This window comes from Schistocerca nitens, chromosome 9 (genome assembly GCF_023898315.1).
Source record: "Schistocerca nitens isolate TAMUIC-IGC-003100 chromosome 9, iqSchNite1.1, whole genome shotgun sequence".
In the NCBI taxonomy this organism is placed as follows: domain Eukaryota; kingdom Metazoa; phylum Arthropoda; class Insecta; order Orthoptera; family Acrididae; genus Schistocerca; species Schistocerca nitens.
In genome coordinates this window covers 485,590,631-485,609,956 of record NC_064622.1, presented here as the reverse complement: position 1 = coordinate 485,609,956, position 19,326 = coordinate 485,590,631, and positions in this window count along the sequence as shown.

Sequence of the window (19,326 nt, the reverse complement as noted above, 5' to 3'; positions counted from 1 at the left end):
AGACTGCCAAAAGGCTAAGCACACCAATGTGAGCATGCAGGCATCATTATACCCAATCGTACCGACCAAATTAAGACAATTAGCAGCAACAGATTTGATGGGACCTTTGCCAAGAACAAGAAGAGGATATACTTACGTATTAGTGTTTGTTGAACTAACGTCCAAATACGTTACCTTTACGGCACTGAAGAGGGCAACAGGACGAACTGTATCACGAGCCCTAATCCGGGATTTCCTACCACAGGTTGGTCATGTGAGTAGAATTATTTCTGATAACGGGCCACAGTTTAAGTCAAAAACATGGAAGGAAACGTTGCGTCGGTGTAAAATTGATCCCATTTTTATATCTTCACACCATCCGAGCTCGAATGCTGCAGAACGGGTTATTAAGGAACTCGGAAACTTGTGCCGGTTGTACTGTAACAAACAGCACACGACATGGGACGTTTTCCTTAAAGACTTCCAGGAGGTGATCAATGAGGCACCCCATGGGATAACAAAATTGGCACCCATTACAGTACTGAAAAACCGGATTCCTAAGGACTTGATAACCGAAGTCGTAAACTTCCCACCAAGGGCGCGAACGCAGCACCGAGCCATAGTGGATTTGGCTCTCAAGAGGATACGGGCTGCAGCAGAGGTCGGGAAGAGACGTGCCGACAGGGGAGCTCGTCTACGACACTTCCAAATTGGACAAAGGGTGCTCGTGAAGTCTTTCCGACTCTCTAACAAACAAAAAATGAAATGCCAAAAATTCTATTCTGTTTACAACGGCCCGTACCGTATAAGGAGAGCAGCTCACCACAATGCTTATGAATTGGAGACGCTGAAAGGAAAGAAGTCCATAGGACTCCACCACATCTCTCACATAAAGAAGTTCGTGGAATAGTAGTAGTGTAAGTGGTGTACATAGTAGAATGGGCAAATACATGAACCTTGCTATAATATTAGTGTAAGTGACGTGCATAGTAGAATAGTCAAATATATGAACCTTTCTTCGGGGAACAATAATCGTTGCATTAATAGATTAAGATTGCTAAAGAATTAACACGCTGCGTTGTCTCGCATAAGAATTTACTGCTGCTATCCTCTTTTTGTTTGTGTTCGCGACTTCCAATGTCGATGGAGTAGGAGACACTACCTTTTCATGAGCAATGTTTTTGTCCTTTCCTGTCTGGTGTCCATGTTGAGGGATAATGATGAGTGAGGAGATGTCGCACAAACGGGCACATACAAGAACGTGCTTTTAGAAGCGTTCTGAGAAGTCGTGATACGCTCTATAGCGGCCACAACCAGTTCGTGAGACGTTATTACCAATGCTTGCAGGCACGAAACAGTGCACTGCAAGATTGTGGTATATTGCGTGATTTCGAGGATGAATATGGGCAGTATAGTTTTTACAGTGATGCGCCAGCATCGTTGTCTTGCAAGTCGGGGTGAACCTGTGAGCGTTTGACTCCAATGGTGCCCTAGACGGTAGAAATGCGGGCATAAAGCCTACCATGCCAATGAGCTGGTTGGGGATTTAGCATGCTGCTTGCGACTGTCACAGATGAATAACCAGGGACTTATACTTGGATATTCGTGACATACTGTGTAGCTGGCGTGTGGTGGGCGACTGAATCCTCAACAGGAACCAGTCTTGGCTTGGTCATATTACATTCCCTCTGGAAAGGTGCGCTTTCATTGCTAAAACTGCATCACATACAAAATTAAGTTCAACTATAAATTTATTGTCTTGTATAGCCATGGCTAACCCAGTCTCCGGAGTTTCAGTGAGGCATAATGAAAACTCGGAGGTCATGTCGTACGGCGCGCACATCACTGTCGTCAATAGTGGCGAGCAGCGAGACATCTCAACGTAACAGGAATTATGTAAGACTATTCTATAAGGTAAACAAAAAAAATAAATAAATAAATAAAAATAGAAAAAAAGGAGAGTACTATGTACTAGGATAAACTTTAGGATTTAACAACAGCTAGATCCTTAATATTGTGGGGGTTTTCTACCATAAGTGTTTGGCGCGCGACTGTTGCGATGCTATTTTTCAGGTCACCAAACCACAGACCCCAAGTGGAGGGACGACGGGCGAGCGAATGTAGAATAGTTGCATGTTCTTTACATCTCAGTAAAACTTCCACCTGCATAATCACCTAATTTATTCAAATGACATACAATGTAGATCGTTGGCAGTTGGTAGTTAACTCTTGAGCATGTCTACTGTTGGTCTATATAAGTAATAGTAATATAAGTGCGGGCCCGCACATTTTGTTGTTCATATACATAGCATCAGTTGTCACACATCATGTACAGTATGGAGATCGTGCTTTACACAAATACACAGATGAATTATTTCCATGTCTAGTTTAGATACACCAAGATTTTGTTATAATGATAGCCGTAGATCGATAACTATAAAATTAAAATAAAAGTGTCTGAAATGACAGACCATCAATGTATCGTTATGTAAATTTATTATAACATAGAAGGTCATGGGACAAAGTTAGGCATAAGATTTTTGTCAGAACTGTGCAGATGACGGGAATCGTGGCAATGCAGAGGCCAGGCGGAGCAAAAACAAGAGGTCGTCGGCTACCTGCAAGAAGGGGAGCGTCAGCGCGCCACCTGACGAGAAGGGCGTGGGGGCATCCGGTCCTACAAGCTGACAGTCACCGGGCCATATACCTGAGGGATTAGGCGGCAGACAGCCCTCGCCGGGCCACAAGCCAAAGTGTGGCTGGCCGTTGACACTGACATGCGACCAGCACGCAACAGCCAGCTAGCTCTCCGGACGCGGCAGACCACATTGTCGTGAGTACACGAAGATCACGTAAGGTGTCAGAACCTGCGCCTCATGTGCCTCAGGACAGAAAGGGACGCTATATACTCACCTGTTTGGGTTTTTACAACTCACTAGTATTGGCCGATCTGCATACACAAATCAGTATCGTGCCACAAACTCTAACAAATGAATTGTCTCATTTTTAACTTCTCCTCTCACTTAGAGAGCAGTTGTAGGAATCGTCACTCCTAGTTCGATCCTGTCTGGATCACCTCACACACTTGTGGAGTCACTCCACGTGCCATCATCACTCGTCGAACTGCAATATTGGGAAACTTAAAGTACTGTCCAGGGAGAGAAGAGACCTGGACTAGTGATGCATCCCAACTAGTAGTCCTCAGAGACATTTAATCGACATGAGGAGAGCCTATGTCTTCCTACCGTACTGCCGTGATCATATGCGTGGGTCTTGCTGCAATCTCAACAGCGTACTGCAGATGCTCCAGCACACCCTATTGCTGTTGCAACAACGTAGCAACAACACCCGACGTTTAGCCCTATGTGATGTCAGTACTGTGGCCCCATCCCAAAAGCCCCCCTCCGATGCTCAAGACATGGAACCACCTGCATCAATGCATATGACTCAACATACCAACCCCCTCAGAGAAACTAACGAATTTGTGAAGTGCTTCGAATATTTCCAGCAATGTGATTTAGTGCCTCGTTCTCAGCACAGTCGTGAACATTGTGCAATGTGCAAGCGCAACTTGACGCCCCATGAACCTTGTTTTTTTTCTTAAATTTCTTGTTTGTTGTTTTTGTTTTTGTAATGTATGTTATACCTTGTATGTGTTTGTGTTTTACACTGTAATTCTTATGTAAGTGATAGAGTAGGGCGCACAAATTACAAATTTCTGTATTGTTCTCCACACCATGTTTTTTGTTTGTATTTATTGTTCTGTCTCTCGTCACCCAGGTGGTCCGGTGACAGGCAGGCTCTGCTGATCTTGAAAGGGTAAGCCGACAGGTGTGAGGGAGTCGAGTGAATGCTTTCCAGACGCCGACATTGTCAAAAGACACGCCCGGAGGGGCCTGAAGTAGCGGCTGGGCTAGAGGTTCCGTTACTTCGCAGAAACTTAGCGAAAACACTTTCTGGCGGGCTACCAGCGAGGCGTGGGAATGACTTGTGTTCCCAAGCAGCCTTGGCGCGCAAATTCCCGCGTTTTCTGCCGTATAGTAACTGTGATTGGCTTGCTCAGGGCATAGCTCCGTGACGTAGCAAAATCGCCGCAGAAATTGGCGCCAAGAATCTCCATTGGTGGAATGGTAGTGCTCCAGCAATAGAGTGGAAATTTCCGCCGGTTTTTGAGTTACTGATTGGAACGGTTTACCACGGCCACTGTCGTGGGGGCGGGAATGTTCTGTGTTCGGTTTGTACAGGTGCTCTTGTGGGGAGTCGGCTCTTGCCTTTCAGTCGGAGTAGGTTACAACACTGAGCTCTCGCTGCTCGGGACAGCCTGCCTTCCGTTGGCTAATATACTTTTATTTGATTGTAACTGTTTAACGAAGTTGCTGAAGTTTCGACTTCAACGTAACTTTCCGAGTACAGTTGGCAATTGAGCATTCTGCGTACAAGCGGCCTATGTTGTCTGTCTTGGGCAGTTTTGGCTAAAGTTGACTGTATCGGAGTTACTGTGTGACTTCGCTTGTGAAAATCGATCACTGTACTGTCAGTGATTGTGTGGCGAGCCTTCTTCGTCTCCCTCAGAGGCGCGTTTGTATTGATAGGAAGTCTTTAGTCTGGAACAACCAGACCAGGACAATTTGTTTCGGGCTATACTCGCAACATTATCGTCACCACGACGGGACGTCGAAGCAACCAGCCATCGCTTCCAGTACGCCAGATCGTGTCCTTGCAGCTAAGAAGACAGCTTGGTAATGTACGTCCGCAGCACCGGCAAAGCAGGCATTTTTGCTAGGCGATAATCAGAGCTCAGCAGAGCGCGCCTGTTCGTCTTTTCTAACTTTGTTCTATCTTGGGTGTTCATTGTCTGAGTTCTCACTAATGTAGCAGCAATTAATGTTGGGTTAGCTGCGTGTCTCTCTTAAGATTTGAGTTGCAAGGAATTGGCTCCACATACCACTTCGTCATAAACGTCACAATCTAGTTTAGGGACAACTTCACCTTCACAGCGTTTGTTTGAGTATCCAATTTGAGCCAATTTGATGTATTGTAAATGTTTCATGTGTTTTTGTTTATTTTTTTGTGTTTAGTCTCAATAAATCATATTGTTATTTTGGACAGAACTTTCATTCTGTTAATCGGTAGAGCAACCCTATCATTTCTCGCTACGTTAATGAAACCTTGCTTTATTTAACTTATTTATCAAATTAAATTATTGCAGGTGCCAAACTCTTTTCTACTCCACTTGCAGGGTTGATTATAGTCAGTTCGCGTATCTTTTTAATCCATGTGCAACAGCAAAAGTCGGAGTTAGAATAGGGGGGGATTCAGAGCATCATTTACATATGTAGATTCTAGAAGAATTTAGTATTAAATACACTGCTAGCCCCGGCACCTCGCAAACGATAATGTTTCTCCTGCCTCAATGCTGCGTTCGGTCCATCATCGTGATCGTAATTAATGGACATAAACTTATACAAAATGATTAACATTCAAGTAATGAGGAGATGGAAATACTTAAGGGTAATTTGTCTAAATAAGCACACTGCATATACAGGGTGGTCCATAGATCGTGACCGGGCCAAATATCTCATGAAATAAGCGTCAAACGAAGAAACTACAAAGAACGAAACTTGTCTAGCTTGAAGAGGGAAACCAGATGGCGCTATGGTTGGCCCACTAGATGGCGCTGCCATAGGTCATACGGATATCAACTGCGCTTTTTTAAAAATAGTAGCCCCCATTTTTATTACATATTCGTGTAGTACGTAAATAAATATGAATGTTTTAGTTGGATCACTTTTTTTCGCTTTGTGAAAGATGGCGCTGTAATAGTCACAAACGTACAAGTACGTGGTATCACGTAACATTCCGCCAGTGCGGACGGTGTTTGCTTCGTGATACATTACCCGTGTTAAAATGGAAAGTTTATCAATTGCGAAAAAGGTCGATATCGTGTTGATGTATGGCTATTGTGATCAAAATGCCCAACGGGCGTGTGCTATGCATGCTGCTCGGTATCCTGGACGACATCAGCCAAGTGTCCAGACCGTTCGCCGGATAGTTGCGTTATTTAAGGAAAAAAGGAAGTGTTCAGCCACATGTGAAACGTCAACCATGACCTGCAACAAATGATGATGCCCAAGTAGGTGTTTTAGCTGCTGTCGCGGCTAATCCGCACATCAGTAGCGGACAAATTGCGCGAGAATTGGGAATCTCAAAAACGTCGGAGCTGAGAATGCTACATCAACATCGTTTGCACCCATACCATATTTCTATGCACCAGGAATTGCATGGCGACGACTTTGAACGTCGTGTACAGTTCTGCCAATGGGCACAAGAGAAATTACGGAACGATGACTTTTTTTTTTGTTCACGTTGTATTTAGCGACGAAGCGTCATTCACCAACAGAGGTAACGTAAACCAGCATAATATGCACTATTGGGCAACGGAAAGTCCACGATGGCTGCGACAAGTAGAACATCAGCGATCTTGGCGGGTTAATGTATGGTGCGGCATTATTGGAGGAAGGATAATTGGCCCCCATTTTATCGATGGCAATCTAAATGACGCACTGTATGTTGATTTCATACGTAATGTTCTACCGATGTTACTACAAGATGTTTCACTGCATGACAGAATGGCGATGTACTTTCAACATGATGGATGTCCGGCACATAGATGGCGTGCGGTTGAAGCGGTACTGAATAGCGTATTTCATGACAGGTGGATTGGTCGTCGAAGCACCATACTATGGCCCGCACGTTCACCGGATGTGACGTCCCCGAATTTCTTTCTGTGGGGAAAGTTGAAGGATATTTGCTATCGTGATTCACCGACAACGCCTGACAACATGCGTCAGCGCATTGTCAATGCATGTGCGAACACTACGGAAGGCGAGCTATTCGCTGTTGAGAGGAATGTCGTTACACGTATTGCCAAATGCATTGAGGTTGACGGACATCATTTTGAGCATTTATTGCATTAATGTGGTATTTACAGGTAATCACGCTGTAACAGCATGCGTTCTCAGAAATGATAAGTTCACAAAAGTACATGTAACACATTGGAACAACCGAAATAAAATGTTCAAACGTACCTACGTTCTGTTTTTTTAATTTAAAAAACCTACCTGTTACCTACTGTTCGTCTAAAATTGTGAGCCATATGTTTGTGACTATTACAGCGCCATCTGTCACAAAGCGAAAAAAGTCGTCCAACTAAAACATTCATATTTCTTTACATACTACACGAGCTGGCCGGAGTAGCCGAGCGATTATAGGCGCTTCAGTCCGGAGACGCGCGACTGCTACGGTCGCAGGTTCGAATCCTGCCTCAGTCATGGATGTGTGTGATGTCCTTAGGTTAGTTAGGTTTAAGTAGTTCTAAGTTCTAGGGGACTGATGACCTAAGATGTTAAGTCCCATATTGCTCAGAGCCATTTGAACCATTTTGAGCGCCTAGAACCGCTAGACCACCGCGGCCGGCGGCTGTAATAGCAGATTCGTAACCAAGGATCGCTGCCAGTTGTACTGCAGCGGCCCCAAACGCTGCAGGTATACCTTGATGTGATGAAAATTTCATATCGATGTAGATGTGATGTTAAACTCCTGCAGGGCTGTCCATAAATATGTAAGAGTACGAAGGATTGGAAATGTCTACTGAACAAGGCATCCCGCATATGCTCAATAATGTTCATGTGTGGGGAGTTTGGTGGCCAGTGGAAGTGTTTAAACTCATAATAGTGTTCCTGGAGCCACTACGTAGCAATTCTGGACGTATGGGGTGTCGTATTGTTTTGCTGGAATTGCCCAAGTCCGTCGGAATATACAATTGACTTGAATGGATGCGGGTGATCAGACAGGATGCTTACATACGCGTCACCTGTCAAAGTCGTATCTAGACTAATTAGAGGTCCCATATCACTCCAAATGCACACACCCCACACCATTACAGAGCCTCCACCAGCGTGAACTCTCCCCTGCTGACATGCAAGATCCATGGATTCATGGGGTTGTCTCCATACCCGTACACATCCGTCCACTCGATACAATTTGAAACGAGACTCATCTGACCAGGCAAACGTGTCCAGTCATCAACAGTCCAATGTCAGTGTTGACAGGCTCAGGTGAGGCATAAAGCTTTCTGTCGTTCAATCAAGGGTACACAAGTGGGCAATCGGCTCTGAAGGCTATATCAATGATGTTTTGTTGAATAGTTCGCACGCTGACACTGTTTGATGATGCACCATTGAAGTTTGCGGAAGGGTTGCAGTTCTGTCACACTGAACGGTTCTCTTCAGTCGTCGTTGGTCCCATTCTTGCAGGATCTTTCTCCAGCAGTGGTGATGGAGATTTGATGTTTTACCGGATTCCTGATATTCACTGTACACTCGTGAAATGGTCGTACGGGAAACACCCCACTTCATTGCTACCTGGGAGATGCTGTGTCCCACCACACATGCGCCGACTATAACACCACGTTCAAACCCACTTAAATCTAGATAACCTCCCATTGCAGCAGCAGTAACCGATCAAACAACTGCGCCAGACACGTGTTGTCTTACACAGGTGTAGCCGACCGCAGCGCCGTATTCTACCTGTTTACACATCTCTGAATTTGAATATGCATGCCTATATCAGTTTCTTTGGCGCTCCAGTGTATAGTCAACTGTTATAACACAATGTATTCTTAGTTAAATGTCCCACGCCTAAAAACTCAAAAGCGTTTCGAATAGGATGGTTCAGGATGCCTCAAGCTCCTCCCATGCTCTGCACGAAAGGATTTCGATGACAACCGTTCTCACGTTTGTAATGTTGGTAAATCTTGCATCTCTGTTCATCTAGTATGCAGCAAGGCATGTGTTTAGCCAATAAAAAGGGCTGTTCTGTCACGTTTACAGCTATTTGCAACACGTAAGTATGAGTGTTGCACGCTTCTTTTGCTAACCTATAAATGGGGACCTTAGAAAAATGAGTATATTGACTGTGATTGTACCTCGCCTAAAACAAATAGCTGGTAAACTTTTTCCTTGTCAACACAAAATTGAAAAATCAAATTACACTCCTTATTGAAGCTACAGTCTAACAATCGAGGAAATGAAGGTGGGTGTGTGCACTTTAGCGTTTCTCTACATCTTATTCTTGCACAGCACTGAGCGATTTCTCTGAATCCACATGCAAGACTGTTTCACATTATATCTCCTAACACTCATACCACTGCAATTACAAATCAAATTTCGTAAAATATATTTCCCTCTGTACAACAGCATTGTAAATGAACAATCTTTTAGTGCTGCTGATAAATCTGCTAAATTGTTTATGTATATTGAGAGGTGCGACATTCACCATCCAGTATAGTGCACTGTATTTCTATTGTTTCTATTGATTAAATATTCCTGGTTGGTTGGTTGGTTGGTTTGTTGGGGGAAGGAGACCAGACAGCGAGGTCATCGGTCTCATCAGATTAGGGAAGGATGGGGAAAGAAGTCGGCCGTGCCCTTTGAAAGGAACCATCCCGGCATTTGCCTGGAGCGATTTAGGGAAATCACGGAAAACCTAAATCAGGATGGCCGGACGCGGGATTGAGCCGTCGTCCTCCCGAATGCGAGTCCAGTGTCTAACCACTGCGCCACCTCGCTCGGTCTAAATATTCCTGGACTACAGGCGCAAGATTTTTTAGAATGTCTCAAACTCCTTCCATGTGCTGCACACCAAATCTAACTTTTACCCAGCGATATTCTGTTTTACTGACATGTATGACAAGGGCTCTTAGTGTTAACAGCAGGAAGCATTCCAAACTTGAAGGTAGGTCAGATGTTCATGGTATAGAAGGTCTGTGCACTATAAACAGTGATAGAGGTGTATTCCTGAAAATAGCTTCCCACACAAGTTATATTGTATTCCTTCCAGCACACGAGACAGCTATGTAGTTCTGCGACCTCGGTTCATCCTAGGCGACCTCTGTTTATAGATGAATTTACAAAGCAACATGACTCCAGGATCATATTACTAAGCTGTTTTTTTGCAACTCCACGGTGGTGCTAGGTATGTTTCACGCTAAGAACCGGTATTGCAGTGCATCCTATGCCATAATCTCCTGTGTGACATACACTGTGTAACAATGTTCTGTGACACGTTTGGGGGCTCATAAGAAGACCACAATAGGCATCTAGAAGTTGGAAAGTAGTTTGAAGAGTTTTGAAACCGGCGGAGTAACTGCATTTCGTTTGCTATATTGGTTAACTTGCATGTAGACTACCTGGAACTCGACTACACATAGTCCGACACTATTTATGACAGTATAGACATATCACTGAATTTACAAAGTGCCTGCATAAAACTAAGGACACGAGGTACTGGCGCAAGCAAATCTGTGAGGACGGGTCTTCAGCCGTGCTTGGGTAGCTCAGTCGGTAGGGCACTTGCCACCGAAGTTTGAGTCTTGGTCTGGATGACAGCTTTAATCTACCAGGAAGTTTCATATCAGTCCACTGCAGAGTAAAAATTTCGTTCTCCTTGATTGAAGATAGAGGTGACATTAGAGTATGATTTATAGCCTCTGTGTTTGCCTCTACACAAACATTAATAGACTCTTAAGAAATGGTAAGTGATAGATACAAATCCTACGACTTACAATACATCACGTACCGATACTTTCCGATAAATAGAGTGGTACTTCCACCATAACGGTCTGATAGAGTGACTTGGGTTTACTAATAGCACCGTACACTATGAGATCAAAAGTATCCAGACACCTCCAAACACATACGTTTTTCACATTAGCTGCATTGTACTGCCACCTGCTGCCAGGTACTCCAAATCAGCGACATCAGTAGTCATTAGACATTGTGAGAGCAGAATGCGGCGCTCTGCGGAACTCACAGACTTCGAACGTGGTCACGTCATTGGGTGTCACTTATGTCATACGTCTGTATATGTGATTTCCACACTCCTAAGCATCCCTAGGTCCACTGTTTCCAATGTGATAGTGAAGTGGAAACGTGAAGGGACACATACAGCACAAAAGCGTACAGGCCAACCTCGTCTGTTGACTGACAGCGACTGCCGACAGTTGAAGAGGGTCGTAATGTGATGTGTAATAGGCAGACATCTATCCAGACCATCACACAGGAATTCCAAACTGCACCAGGATCCACTACAAGTACTATGACAGTTAGGCGGGAGGTGAGAAAACTTGAATTTGACGGTCGAGCGGCTGCTCATAAGCCGCACATCACGCGTCACTTTGTGTAAGGAGCGTAAACATTGGACGATTGAACAGCGGAGAAACGTTGCGTGGAGTGACGAATCACGGTACACAATATGGCGATCCGATGGCAGGGTGTGGTTATGGCAAATGCCTGGTGAACCTCATCTGCCAGCGTGTGTAGTGCCAACTGTAAAATTCGGAGGCAGTGGTGCTATAGTGTGGTCGTGTTTTTCATGAAGGGGGCTTGCACCCCTTGTTGTTTTGCGTGGCACTATCACAGCACAGGCCTAGATTGATGTTTTAAGCACCTTTCTTCCCACTGTTGAAGAGCAATTCGGGGATGGCGATTGCATATTTCAACAGATCGAGCACCTGTTCATAATGTACGGCCTGTGGCAGAGTGGTTACACGACAGTAACATCCCTGTAACGGACTGGCCTGCGCAGAGTCCTAACTTGAACACCTTTGGGATGTTTTGGAATGCCGACTTTGTGCCAGGCCTCAGTGCACCACTCCGTGAACAATGGGCTGCCATTCCTCAGCAAACCTTCCAGCACCTGATTGAACATAGCCTGCCAGAGTGGAAGCTGCATGAAGGCTAAGGGTGGGCTAACACCGTACTGAATTCCAGCATTACCGATGGAGGGCAGCACGAGCTTTTAAGCCATTTTCAACCAGGTGTCCTGATACTTTTGATCACATAGTATATCTGTGTGATCAGCATGTCAGTGCCGCAGGTCTACCATGATGCAACAGTGGTCTGCTTGCACGTAATACCCTACTGTGATAAGCTGTATCAAATAACTACACATAAGGATAGAGTGGAGTTTTTGCATCCTGCAGACCAATGCAGTATTGCTCTGATGATTTTACTTCAAGATAAGGATGCAACAACTGTTGGATGGCATTAAATCATCAATATGGTCACACTCAGAAGACAGTAAGATAAATCAGCTGCATATGTACAACATAAAACACACAAATTTGTACAAATGCATGCTTTGGCAACAATATCCATTAATAAAATATCCTCAGGTTTCAAACCGCTTCAAGTGTTCAACTGCTCACGAGCTATCGGCAGAAATCTCCTCTGCCATTTTCATGTGGTTGTCTGTCATGCAAATGCTACTGCCATGCTTATATAGCCACGCCCCCTCCAGTGACATCACTGGTGCCCAGTCCCGCACCGTATATGACAATGCTACAGTGGCACGGCCACTGTGCCCGCATTGCCTTGGACACAGCTCCTGCAAAGTATTGGTGTTTTTATTGCAACATCAGTGACACCTCCGTCATATGGCCTCATGAACATGAAGAACTGTTAACAGTTCCTGGAACACTTCAACAGCATCCACGACCACAAAAATTTTATGATGTAAGTAGAGGGGGGGACAGTTCCTTGCCATTCCTGGACGTCCTTGTCTGCTATAAATCCAATGAGTGTCTCCGTCACAGCGTTTAACGCATGCCCACCTACACAGATCGATACCTACACGCCGCTAGCTACCACCACCCAGCACAAAGACGATCTTTTCTGAGCACCTTCGTACATCGAGCCGAAACCATCTCTGATGCCATAAATCTGCCAAGGGAACTGAGCCACTTGCGCAAAGTTTTAAAGGAATATGGTAGCAAAAACAGACAAATTTTGCATTCAATTTAATCTAATCTGTTAAATCAGAAGGCCTCCAAAGAATACAAAGATTGTGTTTATACTGTTTTGTGACACAATAACAAGGAAGATTAGCGTGTTCCTGAAGTAACCTAAAATCGACAGTCTTCAGGTCTCCAGCAAAGATCCAGCAAGTAATGAATCCTGCGAAAGGCGATATAGGCTTCAGAACTCTTGGAATATACAAAATACAATGTGGGTGTGGTAGTTTGTCAGCCAGACTGTCCCCAACACTGAACAGTGCTGCACAGAACATGAAAGGTGTTTCCGACTACGTTATTCCGAAAAAGTCTGCTGTAGCAGAGCATGAACTGGAAAACGGACACAGAATTGCATTCAATGATACCTGTTTTATTATACAGGCCAATAGCTTCTGGGACAGCGTAATAAATGAAGGAACAGAGATCAAAACATCGGACAACACCTTTAATACAGACGGTGGATTGCAGCTGAATATGTGCTGGGATACTGTGATCGGGGAGTTGAAGCGGGTGTGGTGGCCATGTCACCAAAACATTGTTGTATATTGTGCAGGATGAGGCACCAGTTATGTCACTAGCGGCAGCGCATGAAAGTGGTATTCACATGACAGTCAACCACTTCACAATGGCAGAGATCTCTGTAGAAAGTTCATGGACAGGTAACTAGTTGGCACGGCTTGAAAACCGATAGCCGGCCGGAGTGGCCGAGCGGTTAAAGGCGCTACAGTCTGTACCGCGCGACCGCTACGGTCGCAGGTTCGAATCCTGCCTCGGGCATGGATGTGTGTGATGTCCTTAGGTTAGTTAGGTTTAAGTAGTTCTAAGTTCTAGGGGACTGATGACCACAGCAGTTAAGTCCCATAGTGCTCAGAGCCATTTGAACCATTTTTTTGAAAACCGATACTTTCTTATCAACTCATTTTTGGTGAGGTTCTGCCAGCTCTATGCATACGTTTCTCAAGGCAATTATTGGGTGTGAGGGAGAGAATGGTGATCTACTGTTGGGTTTAGTCGTGTTGTGCTGTTATGTTCTGTTCTGTTCTTCTCATTGTTACTGCAGGATACTGTACGTTCAGATGTCAAATGCTGCTGTACTGTATATGACTGTTTCTGTCGAGGAGTTCACCTACAGCTTTTGCAGAATGATAGCCACGACTTTCTTCATTCATTTGATTGTGTGGAAGCATGCAACGTCCGCCCATGTCGCGTGCACCAACATAGGAAGCATGGCCAGCAACATCGGTCACTCCAAGCTATCACACAAAAATGATGAAATAGTTTCGGTTACGATGCTGGGTTTTGTGGCAGTCGGGTTGTAAGATGTAATGACCTTCACATGCCTTTTTCTATCCTACACGATTAGAGTTGTTACCGGTAGCTTCGAAGAACATGTAAGTGGTATGGAGATGCTTTGGGAACTCAAATCGGAATCCCTGGATGGAAGGCGATGTTCTTATCGAGGATACTATTGAGAAAATTTAGAGAATCAGCATTTGCAGCTGACTGTAGAAAGGTTCTGCTGCCGCCAACATACATTTCGCATAATAGCCATTAAGTTACGAGAAATCGGGGCTCATATGGTGTCAAACAGTCGTTTTACCCTTGCTCTGTTTGCTAGCAGTATAGAAAAGGAAATGACTAGTAGTGGCACAGGATACCCTCCACCGCAAGCAGTACATTGGCTTACAGAGTACGTATGTAAACGTATGACACATTGACCAATGAGTCTTAGGTCTCATGCCTCCTCCCAGTACACTCCGTGTCTAACATTGTTACATGACACTTTACATAGAAACATATCAAACCATAAACTAACAGCACTTTAGCCATGGCAAAACAGTTCTATGCCTTTGCACGAGTCACGATTTCTCTATCTTCGAGGTTCTTATGCGAGATGTTTGTTCTGATGCCTGTCTAACTTTTCCAGCCATACTGTGTAGAACTTGCTAGCTGAATGTATATCAGGTGGTGGAAATATATTTCCTACATTGGAACATTAATTGCGCTGCATTCTAGACGACTAGAGTATGACATCAGTTCACCTTAGGGGAGGATGCCTAAAGGAGAGGTGGATGAAAGACAGATTCCTTGGAAATATTAACACGCTGTTATATCACCAGCACCACCATTCACCAAAAATGTGTGTTGATCTCTCAGTTTTGTCGTCATCGTCGTCGTTGGATCTATAGCAAAAATGAGAATAGTGGGCAAATCTTAAACTACCGTTCAATATTGCAATCAGTGTGTGTCAGAACTTACGATCAGTGTTAAATATAGTTCCAAGATGTCACCTGGAAATGAGGGTTAATGCTTCTTTAGGTGGAAATTTCAATATGTTATTGTTGATTTCAGCATAAAAGTGAAATGAAAATTCAACGTTTTGTTGTGTATATATCTACCATGTCGTCATTTTGAAAAGACTGCAGTAGTATCCCTGGTCTCAGATCCTTACAAGATCAAGCTGCACCAGTATGCACTGGTCAGTCAATTCAAATACAATTTTTGTGGCAGGTTGCTCAGTCAGGCAATGATAGTCATGCGCATTTCTCACTGTATGAGGTGCTGCCTGCTGCTCTATTCTTATTGTTAACACAGCAGCCCTGCGACTCACAGCACACAGTGTGATGTGTGACGATCGTGGAGTGGTGGTGGCGGCGGCAGTGTGCAGAGATCAGGTAGGCTAGTCCAGCTATGGAATATCAGAACCATTCCATTGCCTTCCTCTAACACAACACGATGCACTACTATTCTAAAATTAGACTACGATTAAGTGAAAAATCTTGTCTTAGGAATACATCAGAAGGCATGCGGACTGTGGTGTGGATGCACTGCCTTAGAGAACAAGGTGCTGACCAGATCACATAAGTATGTACTGTAAGTGAAAACAGCCTCTATGTAGCAGTAAACTTGAGAGCCATGTGACGACATGCTGTGAGCTCCAAGCAATACTGGTAGTGAGTTAAGACGTGGTGTGTCAACCTGAGAAGATGCCTCCAATGTGGCACGTAACCTGTCCCGCCACGGCACGGCACGGCTCGGTGAGCTGCAGCAGAGAGGACGTGAACCAGCGTCCACAAGTTGACCAACAGTCAGTGCAATATAAAAACAGTGTTCAAATGAAGATGCATGTGAATACCTCTCTTACTGCTTTCTCCTCCCTCCCCCAGCTACATATATCAGTGACAAGTGTTTGACAACCATACAGGCTGCATCGATGGGCTATATAGTTTTTAGGTTAAGATGAATGCATTATAGTTTGACAGCCAGCAGACGTCCCATAACTTGAAACTTTTGGTAAGTGGATTTTTAATTTTGACTCACTGTCATTTGGGTTAAAGTACATTTTTCATGTTTCCCAAGACGTTCACTCCAGTCATGCAGGCAGTAATTGCAGTGCTATCACAGCAGCATACTAGCACTTGGAATCTGAACTTCTGCACTCCATTCAGCATTAAGTTATCGAATCTGTAGTACGCGCATGGTGTGCGTCTGAACTGAGCTGTCCCCCGGTGCACGGTGGCATGACTCCAGGGCGACTTGGCTGGGCACGGACTTCACGATCAGTCTATATGTCTATCCTCCTGATTTATAGTTTGTGGCACTTTGACCATTCAGTTATGTAGTAAAATGAAACACTTTTACTGTTGTTTTGATGTTATACTGCAATGAGTTTTGATGACTCAGTACACCATCTTCAGGCCTTAGCTGAAGCTGATGGGGTGAACTCTTATTCATTATTCCATCAGTGGCTTAGAAGATTCTGATGTCGTAGAGGCAGGCTCTGTATTCCAGCTCTGGGACAGTATGTCCGAATTCCACACTGTTATAAATAGCCCAACAGGTCTGAGTTGGATCATGGTGTCTTAGAGCTGCACTAGAATGTCTCAACTGCCATGTGCAATAGCCGTCTTGTACTCCAGGTCAGCCATCTTGAATCCTCATGTCATAGGCTGATGCTCACATTTCATGTCGCTGATTGTGACATCACAGAGCCTGCACCCAGCATTCTCAGTCTGCCAGCATGACAATGTGTTGTCTTTAATTTTCCACTAATTTATACTTTTGAACGAGTCTTTCTTCCTTAGGAAACACACCAGATCAATTGGGCTATTTTTTTAATTTCCTTTTAATTTTGAATTTCCCACCAAAACCTGAATTCTCTCCCTTTTATACATAGGGCAAATGACCTTCGTCAGAGGGAAAGCAGTGGGGTAGGAAAATCCCATGAATCGTTGGTGCCATTTGTCCATGAATTGGCATACTATAATACTTTTGTTTTGACTGCACCGACTCAGAAGCCTAAATTTTTTATGATACAAAAGACCCTAGACCTTGCTAATTGACATAAATTTGAACTTGATATATGTACTCATTCCTGAGAAAGAGTGGTTTTGACAGATGGACAGACAGACAAGGTGGTCCTAAAAGCGTTCCATATTTACCGACAGATACAGAAGCCTAAAAAATAAAAACGTGAAATATATAAATTCCCTGACAGGTGCTAGAACAGATTACAGAACACTTCATTGTTTTTCCTGCAATTGACCACCATAAATTAACATTGCTGTGATTATGGAGGGCACTGAGGATGTTATTTTACCCATATGCTCATGAAACCAATCTAGTTGCCACTTGTGGATTCATTTCCAATAACTGTCTATCTTAATTCTCAAGCTATCTGTACTACTGAAGTATATTTGCATTCACACACTTCACAGCAAATTTTACATGACTGCGAACAATAACTGACATGGCCATACTGAAAACAAAATTAAGAGATTGGACTTGTGCTAAACATCTTGCAAAATCGTGTCCTATAAAATGGGAACGCTGCCAGCTCAAAGGCTCTACAGATAGTTTACACTACTGGTCAAAAGTTTTTGATCATCTATCAGAACTATGGATTTGTGGTTAAAGAAGGATTTCATTTTGAATATTCTATCATATTCTGACAACCATGTAAAAACTAAGCACCTCTGTTATACCTGACTGTTTGGCTAAAGAAGCACTGAGAAGTATCTACAACACCACTGATGTGCCTTTACCTAAGATGGTTTCATTCAAACAGATCTCATTCCTTCTACTGTCTGTGTGGCAATCAGTTTGCATCTTGCAGTGTGCTTTTACACCTGATCAAGGTCATACCATTATCTCCTAAAGGGACGTAAGTAGGAGACTGGAATTTAAAAAACATGCTGCAACTTTAGTTCTGCATAAGGAAGGCTAGTCTTGTAAGACAATAGCAACAAAAGTTGGTGCAGCCCAATCTACAGTAGAGTATACATTGCCACAGTTCAAGTAAATGGATGTAAATGCAAGTGTGTTGCAAACTAGAAGACACCAGATAGCATCCTGCAGTGAAGATCAATTCATATGTGTACCATGTAAATGGTAGAGGGCTCTTACAGTACCTGAAATTCACAAGGAAATAAATTGTATGCAAACAGCTCCAATCTCCACTCAAAAGCACAATGCCATCTCTGTCAACAACATTTAAGGGGCTTACAATGGGCCCAGCAACATAAAAACTAGAGTTTACAGCAGTGGCCAAAGAGTTATTCACAGACAAATCTAAGTCTGAAGTTTCTGGAAGCCATCATTGAATGTCTGTTCATCACCTTTGTGAAGAACATATAAAGAATCAGTGTGTGATGCCACGATGAAGCATAATGGAGGGTTGGTCGTGGTGTTGGGATGTTTTGCAGGTTGAAGTCAAAAGCCTAGTTGGGAAGCATAGTGAAGGAAGAATATCAGAATCAACAATGCAGTTCCACCTGGCAAAAAAATTCTGCAGCAGAACAATGGACCCAAACATGCTTCTATATTGTGCAGGAGGTATGTCAGTATAAAAGAGAAATGTGGGGAACTGAAGAATATGCTAAATTCCATTCATTTCTTATGGGATGAACTTGACAGCGAGGTCAGAAAACTGAGGTCATTTAACATTGAAAGGTCTGCGTAAAATTTAAGCCATATTGTGTTTTACTTAGGGATAGAGGGAGAAAATATGTAGTTTTTATGGTGTGTATATTGAAATTAAGTATATCATGTATGACTGAAAATTTCTGACCAGCAATGTAAGAAAATGTATACCTCAAAGATCTAGCCGATATTAAGCCCAATATTTACTGCTGTATAAAACTAGGATGAAGAACATGTACCGGAAACTTTTACTGTCCAAATGCCTGTGAACTTAGAGGAATACGAAATGTAAAGATCACAAGGACATAGTTGTAGGTGGTAGACTTTGGTTGAGTAAGTAAACACAATGAAGTCCACACAAAAGGTTGCTTGCAAGACACCCATGTGACCCTTTCTAGAATAATGCACAAGCATGTGGATCCCACACCAAAGAGTACTGAATGTGGATATTGACTGCATACAATGAAGAGCAGTATAAATGGTCACAGGTTTGTTTCACCCCTGGAAAAGTGTCACAGAGATGATAAAAAGATTAAATGGCAGATGATTCAAGAGAGAAGCAAACAATCCTG